This window comes from Leptinotarsa decemlineata, unplaced genomic scaffold (genome assembly GCF_025532065.1).
Source record: "Leptinotarsa decemlineata unplaced genomic scaffold, Ldec_3_MD MMD2_tig00001973_RagTag_RagTag, whole genome shotgun sequence".
Lineage (NCBI taxonomy): Eukaryota > Metazoa > Arthropoda > Insecta > Coleoptera > Chrysomelidae > Leptinotarsa > Leptinotarsa decemlineata.
The window spans coordinates 1,744,981-1,764,038 of NW_027412572.1; positions in this window are offsets into that span (position 1 = coordinate 1,744,981).

The following is a 19,058-nucleotide window of genomic DNA, read 5'->3' on the forward strand; positions in this document are numbered from 1 at the left end:
GTGATTAGGAAAACCAATTTACGATCTAAAGAATGAAGGCAAAAAACATTTGAATTACTTTAGGAATATTGATAGCATCAGTCGTACCAACTATGCCATTAACCTTATAAACGTAAAATACAGAGATATATAACCAAAAAGCAGCTCCGTACATTTTTTAACATTTTTATTGGAAAAATGTTGATTGTTGAAGTGAAAAGTGTCAAGGAAGGAGAAATAAGGTGTAAAGGTGACCTAGTGAATAAATGCTTGTGTTTTTAAATAGTTTATCTTGTGAAAAAGAAGGCTGAAAAGTTGTCCTTTTCTGAACTTTGAAGGGCCGTAACTTTGTAAATAGGGGACAGCGCCGCTTTTTTCTTTCGGATTCGTAATCTTAGCATCAAAATACGTAAGTACACTCAAAACATTTTTTTTCAAAATCGCCGGGTGCCTTCAAAACGAATGTTTACCTCGTATTTCTCTTTTGATTTTGTTGGCAGCAAATCATTCATCGCAATATTTGCTTGCTCGGTAATATCTGGTGGGGTAGCACAAATTTCTTAATGGTTATCACTCATTTTGAATTTTCACGAGATACTGAATGACAGCTCATAATTAACAAATGGTTGTTGACTCACGAATATAAGGTTTATTATAAGCCACAAATTGTTGAACAATAAATTCACTGAAAATACGATTTTTATTTCGATTTTAGAGAAAATTTTGAGAGAAAATTCACTGATTTTGGCATTTGGGCAATTGAATGCATTCATGAGGTCATATTTATCAGAGTAAATGTTACATATCCCATCATTTTTCTAAATTTCTCACGGGAGTGGCTGCCATTAATTTAGAATACACGGTTACTCTAAATGAGACTACCTGCTGTCAAACTTGTAATGATCAGTTTGAAATGGAGAGAGCAGAAAAACTAATAAAACCGTAGATTGCTGAGGAGAGGGGTGTGATGACTGCTACCTAGGACCTTCCGAATAATTTTTTTAGAACATTATCTACATCATTATCTTTTTTTTTTTTTTCAACGAAATCGTTTTACTTGAAAAAAATTTACTTATTTTATGTAATGATCAATCCAATTCTTAGCACTCGATGCAAATCTTGTCACTAAGGTTGGTTGAGAAATGCATACAGGTGCAGCATTTGTTAGAAGATGTTTTGCATAATATACACTTAGCATGCATTAACGAGATGCAATCTTTCAAATTGCAAGTTATGTTCCATCAGAAAATGCCTTCAAGTACCAAGTTTCACATTCACACAAAGGCGTTTATATTTAAAGATAGTTTTCAGATTCAAACCAATAAAAATCGCAACTTTTAATAATCCTTGAGAATGAAATGTATGTAATCAACTAATAGAACTATCTTGCTTGTCTAACAAACCCTTTCTAGTTAAAATAATTGTAATAACCATTTTAACTGTTGACGAGAAAACGGCAACGGGTCTCAATAAAAACTCGATTGGTTTCTGATTGAAGCAACGTCAATTGCGACTTGCACTTTCGGTACAGTCATATTTTTAGTCATGCTAGGAATTACACGTCAAAACTTTAGACTTCAGTATTGGTGATCATGTTCCTTATGAGTTTTGAAAAAGTTTTCTATTCCAAACCCCAATTGGCTGAACACTTATTGATGATTATGAATATACTTACCCGTTCGTTACACAATGAAAATACAGTTTTCACAATAAATTTCATTCAAAACTCGTTTCGCCACACGGAGGTCTCATCAGTTGGACTGGTGCATCAAAGCGTTCTACAAAGTCTTCTATACAACACACTATAGGTACATAACAATATTACTTCTAAGAAAACAGGTAATTATGAATATTATTTCTATTTGAAAGTTAACTTATGAATGGTTGATTATTATCCTAAATGGATAAATGGTTAATTCTAGCAAAACAGGTATATTTTGAAAACGATACAATATCATTTATAGTAAAACAGGTTACTTATGAGTAGGTTAATCATTAAGCATTTCATGCAGAATGCAAATGAATGATTAATTCTAGCAAAACAGGTATACTTCGAAAAACAATTACAATACAATATTACTTCTAGGAAAATAGGTTGTTTATGAGTAGAATAATCATTAGCATTTTATGTCAAAACCTAATCAGATAAATGGGTAGTGGCTGCTAAGAAGTCACTAGTGAGGCGAGCGAGAAGTATCGCGGAAAACCTTAGGTTCCGCGAGAAACCTTCTCGCTTATTCCAAGAGCCTCCACGTGTTGTGGATAATCCGCCGACCGCCCATCAGGTGGAATCCTTCTGGAAATATATCTATGAACACCCGCAGCCACTCAACTTAGACACTCCAGCCCTAGCGCAGTTCGAAGCTTTCAACAGAGAGCTTCGACAGCCTGAGCCCAATGAACTGCGCAACCCGATAACCCCGGATGACGTTCGAAGGGCCCTCGTTGGTTCCAAGAACTTTGCTGCTCCAGGCCCAGATGGGCTGAACACTTATTGGTGGAAAAAACTACCAAGTACCCACCGCCATCTGGCCAGAGTTTTCAACTCATGGCTGGATGGAGAGCAGCCGATTCCGGATTGGTTTGTCTAGGGGCGGACCGTTCTTATCCCCAAAAGCGGAGATTTGTCGATTCCTAAGAATTACAGACCGATAACATGCTTGAATTCGTGTTATAAGTTGTTTACGAGCATCTTATACACACGAATACTCACCGCAGTTGACCAAGTGTTCGAACGGATATATGAGCAGAGAGGGTCGAAGAGAGGAGTCGCTGGATGTAAAGAGAACCTGCTCATCGATAGATGTGTAACGCAGGACTCGATACAATATAAGCGTAACCTCTCTATGGCCTGGATCGATTACCGTAAGGTATTTGATACAGTTTCGCATGATCTCATCTTGCATTTGCTCAGATGCCTTGCGGTACACGATAACATAGTGAGATGCATTGAACAACTGATACCACTTTGGCGAACTCGCTTCACCATAACATCTGGTCAAGCAAGAGTCCAAACAGGGTGGGTCACTTTCAGAAGGGGTGTATTTCAGGGTGATTCCCTCAGTCCCCTTCTCTTCTGCATCTTACTATTGCCATTACCCGTTGCGCTCAGAAATACTCGAGGGAATAACTGTGGCACCCCCGAAAACCGGAGGCACAAGGTCACCCATCTGTTTTATATGGATGATCTTAAACTTTATGCCTCTGGAGAGAAGGATCTCCATCAGTCCTTGAGGGTGGTGGAAGATTACACGCATGCTATCGGTATGCAATTCGGGATAGACAAATGTGCAATGGTTCATCTCAAAAGAGGACGATGCGGGGACTACGGAGAGGATGTGCAGCTCGTAGATGGAAGCATCCTACATCATCTGGATGCCGGAGAGACGTATACTTACCTCGGGGTGGAACAACGCCACTCACAAGAGGTAAATGCAGTGAAAAACTCTCTCCGCGGCAAGTATCAGCACAAACTTCAACAGATCTGGTCATCGGAACTGTCGAGGAAGAACAAAGTTGCTGCAACAAATATGCTTGCCGTTCCAATATTACTCTACTCGTTTGGAGTAGTGAAGTGGACTCGGGAGGAGCTGTATCAACTCGACGTAAGGACCCGAAAAATGATGCATCTCTATAGGAGTTTGCATCCCAAATCGTCCGTTTCACGGTTGTACTTCCCCCGACAACAGGGAAGTCGTGGACTTTTGAGTTTGGAGTGTCTACATGACAGAATGGTACTGGATACAGCCTGTAAAGTCGTCAGGAGTTCGGATCCCCTTCTCTGCATGGTCCGTGACCATGAGAGAGCAGGAATTGGAGCATTTCTCCTTAGGGCAGCTGCTCGAGCAGCTGATGAACTTGGTATAGTTTTCGACTCTGAACGAGGTGACTACAACTCTGTCACCGAGTTGGAACCCGTTCAGCAAAAAGCTCAGATAAAAGCCGCAGAGATCACCTTACTTCTGCGGAGACACAGGAATAAGCCGATGCATGGGGTCTTCTTCAATAACATTGAACCTTGGCTTATCAAAGCGCCTGACGTTCGCTTTTCTCAGGTCGAGTGGGCTGAAGTCGGAAACTGAGGGGTTCATCATGGCTTGCCAGGATGGTGTCTTCAACACCTTAGTCTACCGCAGTCGCGTGATGGGTATAGAGGTTCCTGACACAAGGTGCAGGGCCTGCCGCGAGGCGCCCGAGACCCTAATGCACTTGCTATCAGCATGTCCAGCATATGCGGTCTCGGCCTATATACATCGACATAACGCGGCCCTAAGAGTGCTATATTACCATCTACGGCACTCTTACGGTATTGATGAGACACCGGTGTTGCCCTACGCTCCGGGGGATATTGAATCCGTTGTGGGAAACGAGAAGTGCCGAATTTATTGGAACTATTCGTTCCCCACCCTCAGGCTCATACAAGCTAATAAGCCTGATGTAGTCCTTCTCGACCACCAGAGCAAAACGATATTTGTCGTGGAGTTTTCAGCTCCTGGCGAGACGAATATCGTCAGAAAAGAGGAGGAAAAACGGATAAAATATCGAGATTTTCTCTTCGAACACCGCAGACTCTATCCAGATCACTCTGTCAAGATGGTCGTTCTGATTATTGGAGTCCTTGGTGGAATGATGTCTTCTCTACTCTCGAATCTCAAAATCATACCGGCTTGCCGCACTAAGGCAGAAATCTTAGCCGCACAGATGCAGAAGGCTGTCATTCTCGGCTCACTGCGTTTGCTCAGGGCAGATGATTCTCGGACCCAATGATCACTTACCCCACGGTGTGGGGAGTGGTCATTGGTTGATTATGCTGGCGCGCCCTCCCGAATGTATCGGGGCTTCGGGGGATAGGGCCTGACCAGCGCACACTATGATGAAAATAATAATAATACGCACAGTACGGTGAAAAAAAAAATAATAGCGTTTATTGCTCAACAGTTTCTCATTTACAGAGCAAAACGTACATGAAGGATTAATACTATTTGATATAAAAAACATAAATGACTTATAGGTACGCACGAGACTTATTTTTAATTTCACAAATACTGCAACAAAAAATATCGATGTTAGTAGAGAGCTTGTTCGCATTACGACACATCTAATCTTCAAAAATTACAAAGCATACATTGATAATATTCAAACAGATATCAAAGTCTGCCCGAAGAAATTTTGGAAATACGTGTCAAGTTGTCGAAATGGTGTAGGTATTCCTAATAAATTGAATTTTAATGATACCATTGCAGATAACGCCAAAGATATTTGTATACTTTTTGCCAACTACTTTCGTTCTGTTTATAGTCCATATCAACAATCTTATAATTTCTCCGCGCATCTTAGCAACAACAATTTGATTCATTCTATCCAGTTCACTCCTGAATTAGTGCTTGGAAAAATGAACACATTAGACGTCAATAAAGGTGCAGGAATCGACGGCTATCCATCGTATTTTGTTAAAAACTGTGCAGTCAGTTTATGCCACCCACTCTGTAAACTTTTCAATACATCTATTCAGTCTGGTATCTTCCCAAAGATTTGGAAAACGGCTCTTCTCGTCCCGATATATAAAAACTCAGGCAGTAGAAATCTAGTCAATAACTATCGGGGTATAAGTAAACTCTCTATTTTCAGTAAAGTATTTGAAAGCATAGTTTATGATTCACTATTTTATAGTTTAAAGACCTCACTCTGTGACATTCAACATGGTTTCTTCGCTAAACGTTCCATCGAAACAAATTTAGTCATTTACACCGAATATATCTCGAGTGCACTGGACAGCCGTGAACAAGTTGATTCACTGTATACTGATTTCAGCAAGGCTCTTGACAAGGTTGATCATAACATACTCATGTCGAAACTTGCTGGAATTGGTGTACAGGGCGATCTTCTTAGGTGGCTATCCTCTTATGTATTTAATCGTAGTCAACTTGTTAGCATCAATGGATTCAAGTCGACGCCCTTCGTGGTTACCTCAGGGGTACCTCAGGGCTCACACCTGGGTCCACTGTTGTTTTTAGTATTCATAAATGACATACAGTCTTGTTTCCTTTATTCTAATATTTTGTTATATGCGGACGACTTGAAAATATTTAAAAAATTACCTCTATAAGAGACTGTTTGAAAATTCAGGAAGACCTTGCTAGATTTGTAATATATTGTGATATGAATAAGCTGAAACTCAACGTGGAAAAATGTACATGTATTTCGTTTTATAGAAATCATTCACCCATATTGTTTCAGTATTTGTTGAATAGTATTGCATTAAATAGAGTAGAATATATCAAGGACCTTGGAGTATACTTTGACATAAAATTGAATTTCAATCGCCATGTTGAATATGTCATAAATAAAAGCAACAGAACACTGGGTTTCTTCAATAGAATGTGCAGAGACTTCAACAACGAAGCCGCTATTAAAACTATCTATTATGCATTTGTTTATAGCAAGTTGAATTTCGCTAGCATTATATGGAATCCTTACTATAATACATTCAAATTGCGTTTAGAACGACTGCAAAATAGGTTTTTTAGACATCTTCATTACCGAATCACTAATGTCTATGTAACTCACGGTATTAATCAAATCCGTAACTATTATAACATTCAGCCTCTAGAGCAACGGAGAATCACTTCGGATCTAGTATTTGGCTATAAAATTTTAACGAATCTTATTGACTCACCTGAGTTGATAGCAATGATGTCCTTTCATGTACCCCAGAGAAACACAAGGAATAAATATTTATTAGCTACTTCCACATATAACACCAATGTGGGGAAAAACTCTCCAATAAATAGAATTACAGACTCATTCAACAGATACTGTTCCAATTTGGACGTTTTCTCCATGTCCTTACAAATGTATAAAAGTAACATAAGGAAAATATTCAATTTTTAATCATTTATGTTCTAGATTAAGCATTTAGATCATTTACCTGTTGAACGCCAGTTTAGTTAGTTAGCACAATCTGTATTTTAGTGGATACTTGTTTGGGTTCTTTTACCTGTATGTGTCCCGAATTTAGAATAAATAAATAAAAATAAAACCAGATTGATTGGTGATTTCAACATTAAGTTAGTTTGTGTCCTTTTGCATAAAAAGGTATTGATGTGCCTAGAAGATATTCTTGGAACAAAGATATCAATTTCTGATTATAGTACAGGACAATCCAATTTGCCATTCAATAGCTTATAAAGAAATAAAACAGATGCCTGATTTCTTCTTTTTTCTAAGGCTACAAAGTCAAATCTGCATAGCAGATCAGGGTAATCACAGTTTCTTGGAGGATAAGTTCAAGTCATTCTAAAAGTAAGAAATTTTAAAACTTCTTTTGGACTCTATCAATTGATGATGTGTATTGATGGTACATGGGATTCCATATAATGGACCCATATTCTAGTTTTGGCCTCACCAGACTGAAATACAGAGAGGTCAAGGTTAGCATATTATGAAAATTTTTGCAGTTCCTTATTATAAAACCGTATGCGCAGTAAGCTGAATTTATAATATGATTAATATGGTAGTTGAAAGTTAGTTGATGATCAAAATAGATTCCTAGATCCCTAATATTCTCGGCTCTTTCCAATATAATGTTGTCGATGTGGTAAGGCAATTCTAGTGTATTAAGTTTTACACTGAATATAACAATTGTACATTTAGATATATTCAAATGGAACAGTTATTGTTGCAATAATGTTGTCTCTTCAGGAAAGAATAGAAATAGTTTTAATATGTGATGAGAATACACCATACCGGCAAGTAGCTAACATTTTTAATGAACGGCATCCAGGAAAAAATGTTCAACATACTACTGTGTCAAGGATAATGTCGAAATTCAGAGAAACAGGATCTGTAGCAAATCAATTTAAGAAAAAGCACACTCCAAGTAAATATGAGGAGGCCCAACTTAACAGTTCTATAACTTAAAAGTTATAGAACACGGGCAAACGAGAATAACCGATATTATAAAAAATACCGATTACAAGAGAGAAAGTATTAGAAAAATTTTATTAAAGAATAAATTTTGGCCTTACAAGCCAAAATTTATTAACACATTAAAAGAACAAGATTTTGATGTCCGTTTGGGGTTTTCATTCTGGTTTCAAGGAGACAGAGAAGAAAATGTAAAGTTTCCGTATAAAATTTCATGGACAGATGAGGCAACGTTCTCTTCAAATGGAACGGTAAGTTCTCAAAATTGCCGATGGTGGGCCCAAGAAAATCCCAATTTCACAGTTGAATGTGGTGATCAGTATCCCTTTGAAACTAATGTATGGTGTGGGATACTTAACGACCAAATAATTGGGCCATTTTTCTTTAGGGAAAATTTATCATCCGTCGGTTATCTCAACCTTTCAAATAATGAGGTTAGTGAAGTTTTAGATAATATGCCTTTAAATATTAAATACGACCTATGGTATCAGCTTGATGGAGCACCAATACATCACACGTTTGCTGTAAAACAGTCCCTCCAACAAATGTTCAGAGGCAAAGTTATTGGACGTAACTGGGAACATTATTGGCCACCTAGATCACCCGACTTGACGCCTTTAGACTTTTTCTTGTGGGGTTACCTGAAACAAAAAGTGTACCGAAGTGGACCATTTACTGACATACAACATCTGGAAAATACCATTCGCGAGTGCTGTGCAAATATAAATCCCCGATTTATTAAAAATGCAGTTACAGATGTCAGTAGAAGGACCATAATTTGTATTGAACGTGGAGGACGACATACTGAAATGTAGGCTATAAGTGTTTCACAACCTCATTTAGATCAATAAGTAATTTTTTGTACCCATTTGTATTTTCTATAATATTACTGTTGTTCAGAATTTATAATAATAATAATAGTTCTATCGAAATTATTTGCATTTTTTTTAGTTGACTCTGCTTTTTCGGAATCAAAGGTTTGTTTCAAGTGATTGAAACTTTGCACCAGTCATGTTAAAATTTTTATAGCACATTTTTAATTTCTCTCTAAAAATGTCCGTATAAGTAAAAATTTATCAGAAAAGTTAAACTCCATGGTGAGTTTGTTATGTATACATGAATTGATGACAATTAACCGAACTTGTTTTTTAAAATAAAGGGGATATCTGTCAAAAATAAGCAAAAGGTTAACTTTATCCTAGTTGCATAAAATTTGGCATATGGATATAAAATTGCCGTAGACACAACTTTTTCAAGTAACTTTTTGTTACATTCGATCTAGAAATGCACTTTTTCATTTTTTTTCAAAAAAAAAGTTGAATTTGACAAACACTGAACGTCAGTGGGTCGCAGTTGGCCGCATCATTTTGAGTTAAATTTAAAGCACAAACAAGTGCCGAAGTTAAACTTCATTGAAACTTTTCGAAAAAAAAGTTTCCCATATGGTGCGCAGTTTAGTGGTGAAACTGTATATGCGGCTTCTTTGAATTTTCTCTTGAACCAGTGTTCCTGCTTGTGGATGTCAGCTTGAGCCCACTTGATATTATGTTTATGAGTCCAAACATGCTCTGCTATTCATAATTTGCTGGTTTCTCCTCGCTGTGTGTGTTTCTTTTGCTCGGCAATACGAACTTTCAATGTCCTCAATGTATGATTCTCCGCACTCGCAGAATATCCGGTAAATGCAATTCTTGGAATCGCAGACCGCGTTTGGGGGCAGGGTTTTCGTGAGGCTGCTACGGATAGTGTTCCCAGATCTGAAGCAGGTCCTGATGTTATACTTGGACCCAATCCTTCTTATCCTTTCCAACAATCCTCTGATGTAGGAAAGTACAACTTAACTGGTTGTGGCGGCTTCTCTTCCTTGTGAGACTCTTGCTGTCTTCTAGCTAAAATCTGTTCGACCGTCACTTTAGAGTAACCACTTCGTTGAAGGTCATTTTTGATGATGTCTAGTTCCTTCTCGAGACCTTCCTTCGTATTACAGAACCCGAAAGCACGGTCTACTCGAGTCTTGATGATTCCTCTCTTAGTCGATTGATGGCAGTTGAATGCCTGGTTCAGATACTGTCCGTTTTGCTATAGAGATGTTTCCCATTTGGTGTCGGTTGTCTTCACCAATACGTCTAAGAATGGCAATTCATTGTGAAATTGATGAAAGGACTTACGTCTTAATGTGCTTCAGGAAGGTGTCAAGTTCCGCATTCCCATGATACAGTATCTGAACCAGGAATCCAACCACCATCAATCGACTAAGGGAGGAATCATCAAGACTCAATGGAATGGTTACTCCAGAGTGATGGTAGAACGGGCTTTAGCTAGAAGACAGCAAGAGCTACACAAGGAAGAGAAGCCGCTACAACCAGTACTTGTACATCCCTACATCAGAGGATTGTCGGGTCCAAGAATTGGGTCCAAGTATAATATTAGAACCTGTTTCAGATCTGGGAACACTATTTGTATTAGCCTCACGAAAACCAGGCTACCAAAAGCGAATTGTGATTCCAAGAATTGCATTTACGGATACCCTGCGAGTGCGAAGAATCATACATCGGTGAAACTAAGAGGCCATTGAAGGCTCGCATTGCGGAGCACAAGAAACACACACAGCGACGAGAAACCAGCAAATCAGGTATAGCAGAGCATGTTTGGACTCATCAACATAACATCAAGTGGACTAAAACTGAAATCATTCACAAAGAGGAACACTGGTTTAGGAGCATATATGTTGTTCAACAACATATTTAGCCAAGCTAGCATAGAGATACGCAACATATGAAAACCTTTAATCAAGCGGAACACGACCAACTCCCGTTAAACGGTCAGCTCCCGCTAAAACCGAGGAAGTGGAGAGTCCAGTTATCACCCGAAGACGGTTGTGGATACTAACAATCAAAACTGCACTAATAGCTATATTACTGAATAAAATTTGAAAAGAAATTACAGAGAAGTCATGTTTTCATTTGCTACCCTAATTATAACCGCAAAGGGCTTATCGTTATCCAATAGTAATTTAGTTGGGAGAGTCTATACCTGCGCTATCGCTCACCATCACGTTTGGCGCTTGCTGCACACATCTTTGTAAATAGTTCATTTTGAAAATGTTTGTTTTCTTTCTTTGAAAGATTTCCACACGGCCACCTTTGCAGAAAGAAAATCCTAGTTCACCAGACAAAGCATCGCGTCACACCTCATCGGTTGCCATGGCGAAAATCCACAAATTACGGTTTGAACTGCTTGACCATCCACCTTACTTACCAGATCTAGCCCCAAGCGACTTCTTTTAGTTCCCCCATCTGAAAATTGCGCTCGGAGAACAGAGATTTTCGGCAATCACCTTCGTGAACAATTATTTTGCAGAGAAAAACGACGAGTACTATTTGAAAGGGTTATCGAGATGGAAGCATCGCTTAGGAAAGTGTGCAGAGTTGAAATGTCTGGTAGCTTCGAAGGGTCGGTAACTTCTCAGGCCACCCTCGTAAACTAATTCCTGTCCCAGCAAAACGTGAACATACCTTGTAAAAACCACTCCCATTTATCCATTGTCGAGACTGAATTACGTAATTCAATATTTGAGTGAGTACAATTTATTTCTCACTTCTCTCTCTCCCGCAATATCATGTGAACCTGCTTTCTAGGTACTCTTTTAGAATTGTCTGGTTCAGAGGTCATAACTATTTTGTGCAGAATTACCGCAATTCAATAGGCAGCTGATCGTGATACTCAACCCATATTCTGTTCTGTTTTCGTACATTAATTGCGAATCGATTTTTTTTCCTTTGCCAATTCCGTTTACTACCCACTTCTTGCTTTGCATTTATCGATGTACCAGACATAAAGGAATTTGTTGCAACATCCTTTGAGAAAGTTAAAGAAATCCGTATTGTAATGCTTTTGAAATTGGTTTAATCTATGCACAGTTAGAAATATACAGTCGAAGGTGATAACAAAGAATCAATAAATAAGTGCAGATTATTTTCCTGGTAGTGGGAAGTGATAGATGCTCATTAGGATGGTCACATTAGGTGACAAAATATTTTCGTCGTAATGCAGGTGTACCAAAGAACTCTGAATATAAGATAGAAAAACTGTTAATCTGATCTGAATTGACAAATAAAAAAATATACTTGGCAATTTCATTGATTATAATAGTTGAAATGCAAGGTATTGTTATAAAATCATTTATTTCTATTATTTCCTTATGATTGAAAATATTTATTCATTTTCAGTTATTATTATTGCCTAGGTGATTTCTACAGCCAATATCAGTTCGTGATGTTTTTTTTTCTTGATTCCTCAGCTGATGTGCTAGTACAGAATAATTATTACATTTTTGCGTGCAGCAGAACTTATCTTTAGAAAAGAGATTTTCAAATCGTCATCGAGACCCCCTTATATTTGCTATTTGTCTAGAGATTTGGAAATTTTTAAATTGGATGATGTTAACCCGTGCCTCATCGAGATTACATTTGGAAAAAACGATTTTTTTACTAAAAATCGCCGTTTTTTCCTTATAAAATGAAAACTATTCATCCTAGAAATTCGATTCTTAATTCATTTCATAGGAAAACTTACTATCTTTAAGTTTTACTCCAACCATTTTTTGTTAAAGAGGATATCTATTATTTTCCAAGACCGGACATGATCCGAGGTCGCTATTTTTACTTCGGTTACTTTGGCAATAAAGTTCAGCAATATTTCGTATTTTCTATTCTTTCCCGAAACACTGAAAAATGTATTTTGAAGGCATCATGAATATTTGAAATGACGGGAATTATAGAAAATAGTGGAAACTAAATGAAAAATCCGAGCAGGGGGCGGTATACCTCTGTCAACATTTTGATCCTACACCTGCCACCTATATATTCGTTATAGTGTTAACAAAAGGAAATGAAGAAATATAGCAGTGACGAAGACAAAAAACCGGCCGTCGGAGGCGGTACAAATCCACCAATATTTTTATTAGAGACTCTGCCATCTTCATATTTTGTTATAGTGGTCACAACTGGAAATGAAGAAATATGACAGAGGTGAAATCAAAAAACCGGCCGTCGGGGGCGGTACAGATCCAGCAATATTTTTATTAGAGACTCCGCCACCTTCATATTTTGATATAGTGTTAAGAAATGTAGATAAAGATATATGTCAGAGGTGAAATTAAAATACCAGCCGGGGGGGTGGTACAGATCAAGCAATTTTTTATTTAGAGTCTATGCCACCTTCATATTTTGTTATAGTGGTCACAACCGCAAATAAAGGAATATGGCAGAGGTGAAATCAAAAAACCGATCGTCGGGGGTGGCACAGATCCAGCAATACTTTTGTTAGAGGCTCAGGCACTTTCATATTTTGTTGTAGTTTATTGATTAAGTACAAAGAGAAATGGCAGATAGGAAATTAAAACCGGCACATGCAAAATGAATACAAAATTATAACCACTGAATGGCAATGCAAACTGAATTATATCAATTATAATCTTACTTATAATATTATTATAATCTCAAAAAAAACAAAATATAAATCACATCCTAAAAATGAAATTATATCATAAATTAAAGTCAACGCAAACAAAATTTCACAACCAAACAATCTCAAAACACAAAGTATCTTAAAAATCTAGAACGAAAGCCATTTGATATACACATCACACAAAATCATAATAAATCAATAACAATACAAACTGAACTCTATATCACAATATAATATCAAAAAATTAATATGAATAAAATTCAAATCGTGAGCCTATTGGTAAAATAATACAAATTTATAATAAATAAGAGACACTGCGTACTGTATTCTACAGTGCTTTTCCTTAAAGTTCCCCCCCTTTTATTTTTTGAATGGGTCATATGAAATATTTGAAACTTGGGATAATAAAATTGATGCTTGTTATATTTTGGAGTGAAATTGACAAATATTTTTCTTTTTTCTCCATTTATTAACACTATACCAGAATATGAAGGTAACAGAGAGAATAAAAATATTGCTTGATTTGTACCGCCCCCGACGGCCGGTTTTTCAATTCCACCTCTGCCATATTTCTTTATTTCCAGTTATGACCACTATAACAAAATATGAAGGTGGCAGAGTCTCGAATAAAAATATTGCTGGATCTTTACCGCCCCCGACGGCCGATTTTTCAATTCCACCTCTGCTATGACTGATGAAAGTGGCGATCCCATTGGCAATCACTCATTTTGTGTAAAGAATTCGTCCTTCGGTAAGAAATAACAGTTTCGTACACAGCATCCTAGTAATTCCATGGACCCATCAACACAACATCGAGTGGTCCCAAGCTGAGATCTTGCACAGAGAGGAACATTGGTTTAGGAGAAAATTCAAGGAAGCCGCATACATGTTGTCCAACAACGTATCCAGCCAAGCTAGCGTAGAAATACGCAACATATGGAAACCCATTATCAAGTGAAAAATGGCAACTCCCGCCAAAACGGTCATCTCCCACGGAACCAGTGAAGCGGAAAATGGAAAGCGGGGATAAGTGAAAGTACTCGAACGACCTATAAATAGTCATCTCTCGGAGGAATCAGTCCAGTCATCATCCGAAGACGATTGTAGATACTAACAATCGAAACGTCGTGAACTAACGTGACTTGGAATCTCTCCACTTTTTATTTTTATTTTCTTCCTTTTTTCTTTTCTTCATTTTTATTTATTCAATTGTTCTATTTTTACTTGTATTTTATTTCACTATTATTTCATTTCAGGTTTATTTTGGTTAATATAATTGTTATTTTCAGCTATTCATTTTTAATTATTCTTTTTTAGTTGTTTCAGGTATTTCAAATCATTCTATATAGTAGACAATGGAAGTCCGAACTAGTGAAATACATTTTTCACTGTTTCGGAAAAGAGAATAGAAAATACAAAATATTGCTGAATTTTATTGTCAAAGTAACCGAGGTGCTATTTTTAGAAAATAACTGGAAAATGGCAAAAAAAATACTCAATTCAATGACTTTTCATCAATTGGTTGTTTCTTTTGAACATTATACATTATTGAATAATATATAAATAAACATTTTTTTTCAACTTTATGAAAGTTTTTACCTATCTGATATACATCTAGTCCTATCCCTTGAAAGGTCGGATTTATTACAAAAGAGCAATTGCCAAGGACCTTTTCTTCAGAGAATCCTTTTTTTTCAGAGAAGCCAGGAAAAACGTTCTGAAAAAGTTTATTCCACTCGAGCGTAGTTCTTCAAATGAAAGAGTTCTTGAACAGTGAATTTCGAAGTGTACTGAGTTGAACCACAAAACGATGAGCACACGTTAAAAGGTAAGACCTCGTTAATCCTTAGCTCGCACAAGTTTCGACTTTTGAGGATTGTCGTTCGTAGGGGTGAGACACAAAGCGTGTGGCAGCAAAGTTTTTTCAAAATTGGTGAGTTTTGACCATAAAAACCGTCGCAAGAGCATCACTCAGGAATTGTTTAATGACGTCAAGGCGATCCAGATTTGCTCGAAAGATCATAACTGGTGACGAACCATGTGTATATGTCATCAGTTCGTATTTCCATTGTCTAATATAATATATTGATGTTACTTCAACTTTACTTGACGTTATTATAGTATCCAATGAAGCAACAGCTAATCACTACGGCACTCAGGACACATCTCAAATTTCTGATCATAATTTAGTGTTCGGTGCAATTCATCATGAAAATTATAGAAATGAAGAACAGTTTTTTACATATAAAAATTTTAAGAGAATCGACGGAAATCATTTGCTGCAGCTGCTGTTACTATCACCCTTTGATGACATCGGGATTTTAAAGAACACAGCTGTACAACTGCTCTCTTGAAAATAACTGATGATATTTTCGAAGCTGCAGACAAAGGTAACACGACTGCTTTGATACTTATAGACTTCTCCAAAGCTTTTGATACTGTTAGTGATCCAATTTTATTTGCAATTTTGAACTTCATCGGGTTCTCTGAACCTGCTATAAATTCAATTAAAAGCTATGTTACAGATCGTTCACAGTTTGTAGAAACTTCGAAGGAAAAATCAAGCAGTGAATTTATTAAATTTGGAGTGCCTCAGGGATCTATACTTGGACCCTTATTATTTTGCATATACACTTGTGATCTAGTTTCTGCTTTGAGACATTGTAATTCACATATGTATGCGCATGACACTCAACTATTTCTATCACTTAACCCTAATGACGTTGCTACTGCTAATCAAAAATTGAATGAAGATCTACCTCGTCTTATTTCAGCATCTGAAGCTCATAACCTCAAAATTGATTCAAACAAAACTAATCTGCTCGTTTTTGGTACTAATCGTAGCTTGGTGGAAAGACATATCAATATTGTTATTGGTGATACAGTAATATGCCCCACGAACGTGGCAAGAAATTTAGGTATCGAAATGGACGTGAATTTAACGTTTACAAAACATATCACAAAATGTGTTCAAAGAAGTTACATGAGTTTGAAAATGCTTTATCCTCATCGTCATTTATTATCAATAAGTTTGAAAATAAAATTAACAAATGCGCTCGTGTTGAGTCATTTTGCATAGTTTGATGTTGTGTATAGTTCATGCCTGGATAAAAAAGATATTTTAAAAATTGAGAGAGTTCAAAAATCATGTCTTAGGTATATATATGGTATTAGAAAATATGACAGAATTTTATGTAAACTTAAGGAAACCAATTGCTTAACTATGGAAAATAGAAGTGTTTTACACTCGGCTTCCCTCTTTCATAAAATATTGATTAACAAATGTCCATCATATTTGTATAACAAAATAAGATTTCGTAGCGATATACACACTCTAAATTTGAGGTTTAAAGGGTTACTTTCTCCTCCGCCCCATCGAACCACTCTGTATCGACGATCCTCCAGTTATAATATATATAGTTTGTATAATAATATTCCACAAAAATATAAAGTTTGTAAAGTTTCTTCATTTAAGTGCTGTTACAAAAAATATCTCATCGCTGCTCAATCAGAAAGCCATTGATTTCATAGATTTTATACTTCTGAAAAATGTTCAGTGATAAATTTAACATGTTTTCTCTTCCTCTTTTTTTTTCTCTTCTCTCTATTATTTAGTTTTATTTTCTTCAAGGCTAGAACTAAAATCAACAGTACTCTTCCGGTACATGTTGTTTCTAGCGTTATTTGTAGTTTTTTTTTTATGATTTTCATAGATTGAATAATTATTGTATTTATATGGAACTACAAATAAATATTATTATTATTATTATAATAAATTGATTTGAAATCCCTGTAAAAAATAAAAAGATCAACCGAAAATAACAACTTTATTAAAACAAAAAACTGAAATTACAAAGAAATAACATACAAGCTACAACCAGAGAATAAAAATTTGATATTTTAATAAAAGCTGATAAATTAAAAAATATATTATTAACAAAAATGAAAAATTAAAATTAAAAAATTCCAAACCAAGTAACGTCATGACGTTTCGATTGTTAGTATCCACAATAGTCTTCAGGTTATAACTGTACTTATTCTTCCGAGATCTATTTATAGGTCATTCGGGTGCTTTCACCTTTCACCTATCCCCTGTTTCCTCTTTCCGCTTCATTGGTTTTGACGGGAGATGACCGTTTGGCGGGAGTTTGTCGTTTTTCGCTTAATAAGAGGTTTCCATATGTTACGTATCTCTACGCTAGCTTGACTAAATGCATTGTTGGACAACATATACGCGGCTTCCTTGAATTTTCTCCTAAACCAGTGTTCCTCTTTGTGGATGATTTTAGCTTGAGCCCATTTGATATTATGTTGATGAGTCCAAACATGCTCTGCTGTTCCGGATTTGCTGGTTTCTCCTCGCTGTGTGTGTTTCTTGTGCTCAGCAATGCGAACTTTCGATGGTCTCTTTGTTTCACCGATGTATGATTCTCCGCACTCGCAGGGTATCCGGTAAATGCAATTCTTGGAATCGCAGTCCGCGTTTGGTGGCCTGGTTTTCGTGAGGCTGCTACGGATAGTGTTACCGGATCTGAAGCAGGTTCTGATGTTATACTTGGACCCAATCCTTCTTAACCTTTCCGATAATCCTTTGATATAGGGAAGTACAAGTGCTGGTTGTAGCGGCTTCTCTTCCTTGTGGAGCTCTTGCCGTCTTCTAGCTGAAGCCTGTTCTACCATCACTCTGGAGTAACTATTCCGTTGAAGGTCAGTTTTGATGATGCCTATTTCTTTTTCGAGACCTTCCTTTGTATTACAGAGCTCGAAAGCACGTATTTCTGGTTCAGATACTGACCTGTGTGAGTGGGTTTTCTATATACAGATGTTTCCCATTTAGTGTCGGTTCTCTTCACCACTACGTCTAAGAAAGGCAATTCGTTGTGGACTTCCTTCTCCATTGTGAAAGTGATGGAAGAACTTACGTTGTTGATGTGCTTCAGGAAAATATCTAGTTCTGCATTCCCATGGTTCCATATTATGAAGGTGTCGTCTACGTATCTCCACCAGACTCGGGGCTTCTTGTGGGCTTCTTCAATGGCCAGAGTTTCAAACCACTCCATATATATATTAGCTATAATCGGTGAAAGTGGCGATCCTATTGAAAGTCCCTCATCTTGCGTAAAAAATTCTTCCTTCAGTTGGAAGTAGCAGTTTCGTACACAGCATCCTAGTAATTCCATGATTACTTGTATCGGTAAGGTTGTTCTATCTTTCAAGTCTCTATCTTCGGGTAGCTTTTTCTGTATGATTTGAAGTGCTTCTTCAACAGAAACGTTGGTGTAGAGGCTTTCCACGTCGAAACTGATCAGTTGATTCTGCTCTTTGACTTCGATTTCCCCTAGTAGTTGAACGAAATGCCTTGAATTTTTCACAAAAGATGATGTTTTACCTTGCAATGGTTTAATTATTGGTAGTAAAAACCTGGACAAGTTCTGAGTGGCTGAATTTCTGGAGCTAATGATCGGTCTGAGCGGGACATCCTTTTTGTGGATTTTGGGTAGTCCATACAAGTGAGGTGGCTTACTATGGTGTGGTGTTAGCAATGATCGCTCTTTTTCCGAAAAATAGACTTGGTATTTTTTCAAAGTCTGGTTCAACTTCCTTTCAATTGATGCAGTAGGATCTCTTACGATTTTTGTGTATTTTCCTTTATGAAGCACCTCTTCGATCTTCTGTTCGTAGAG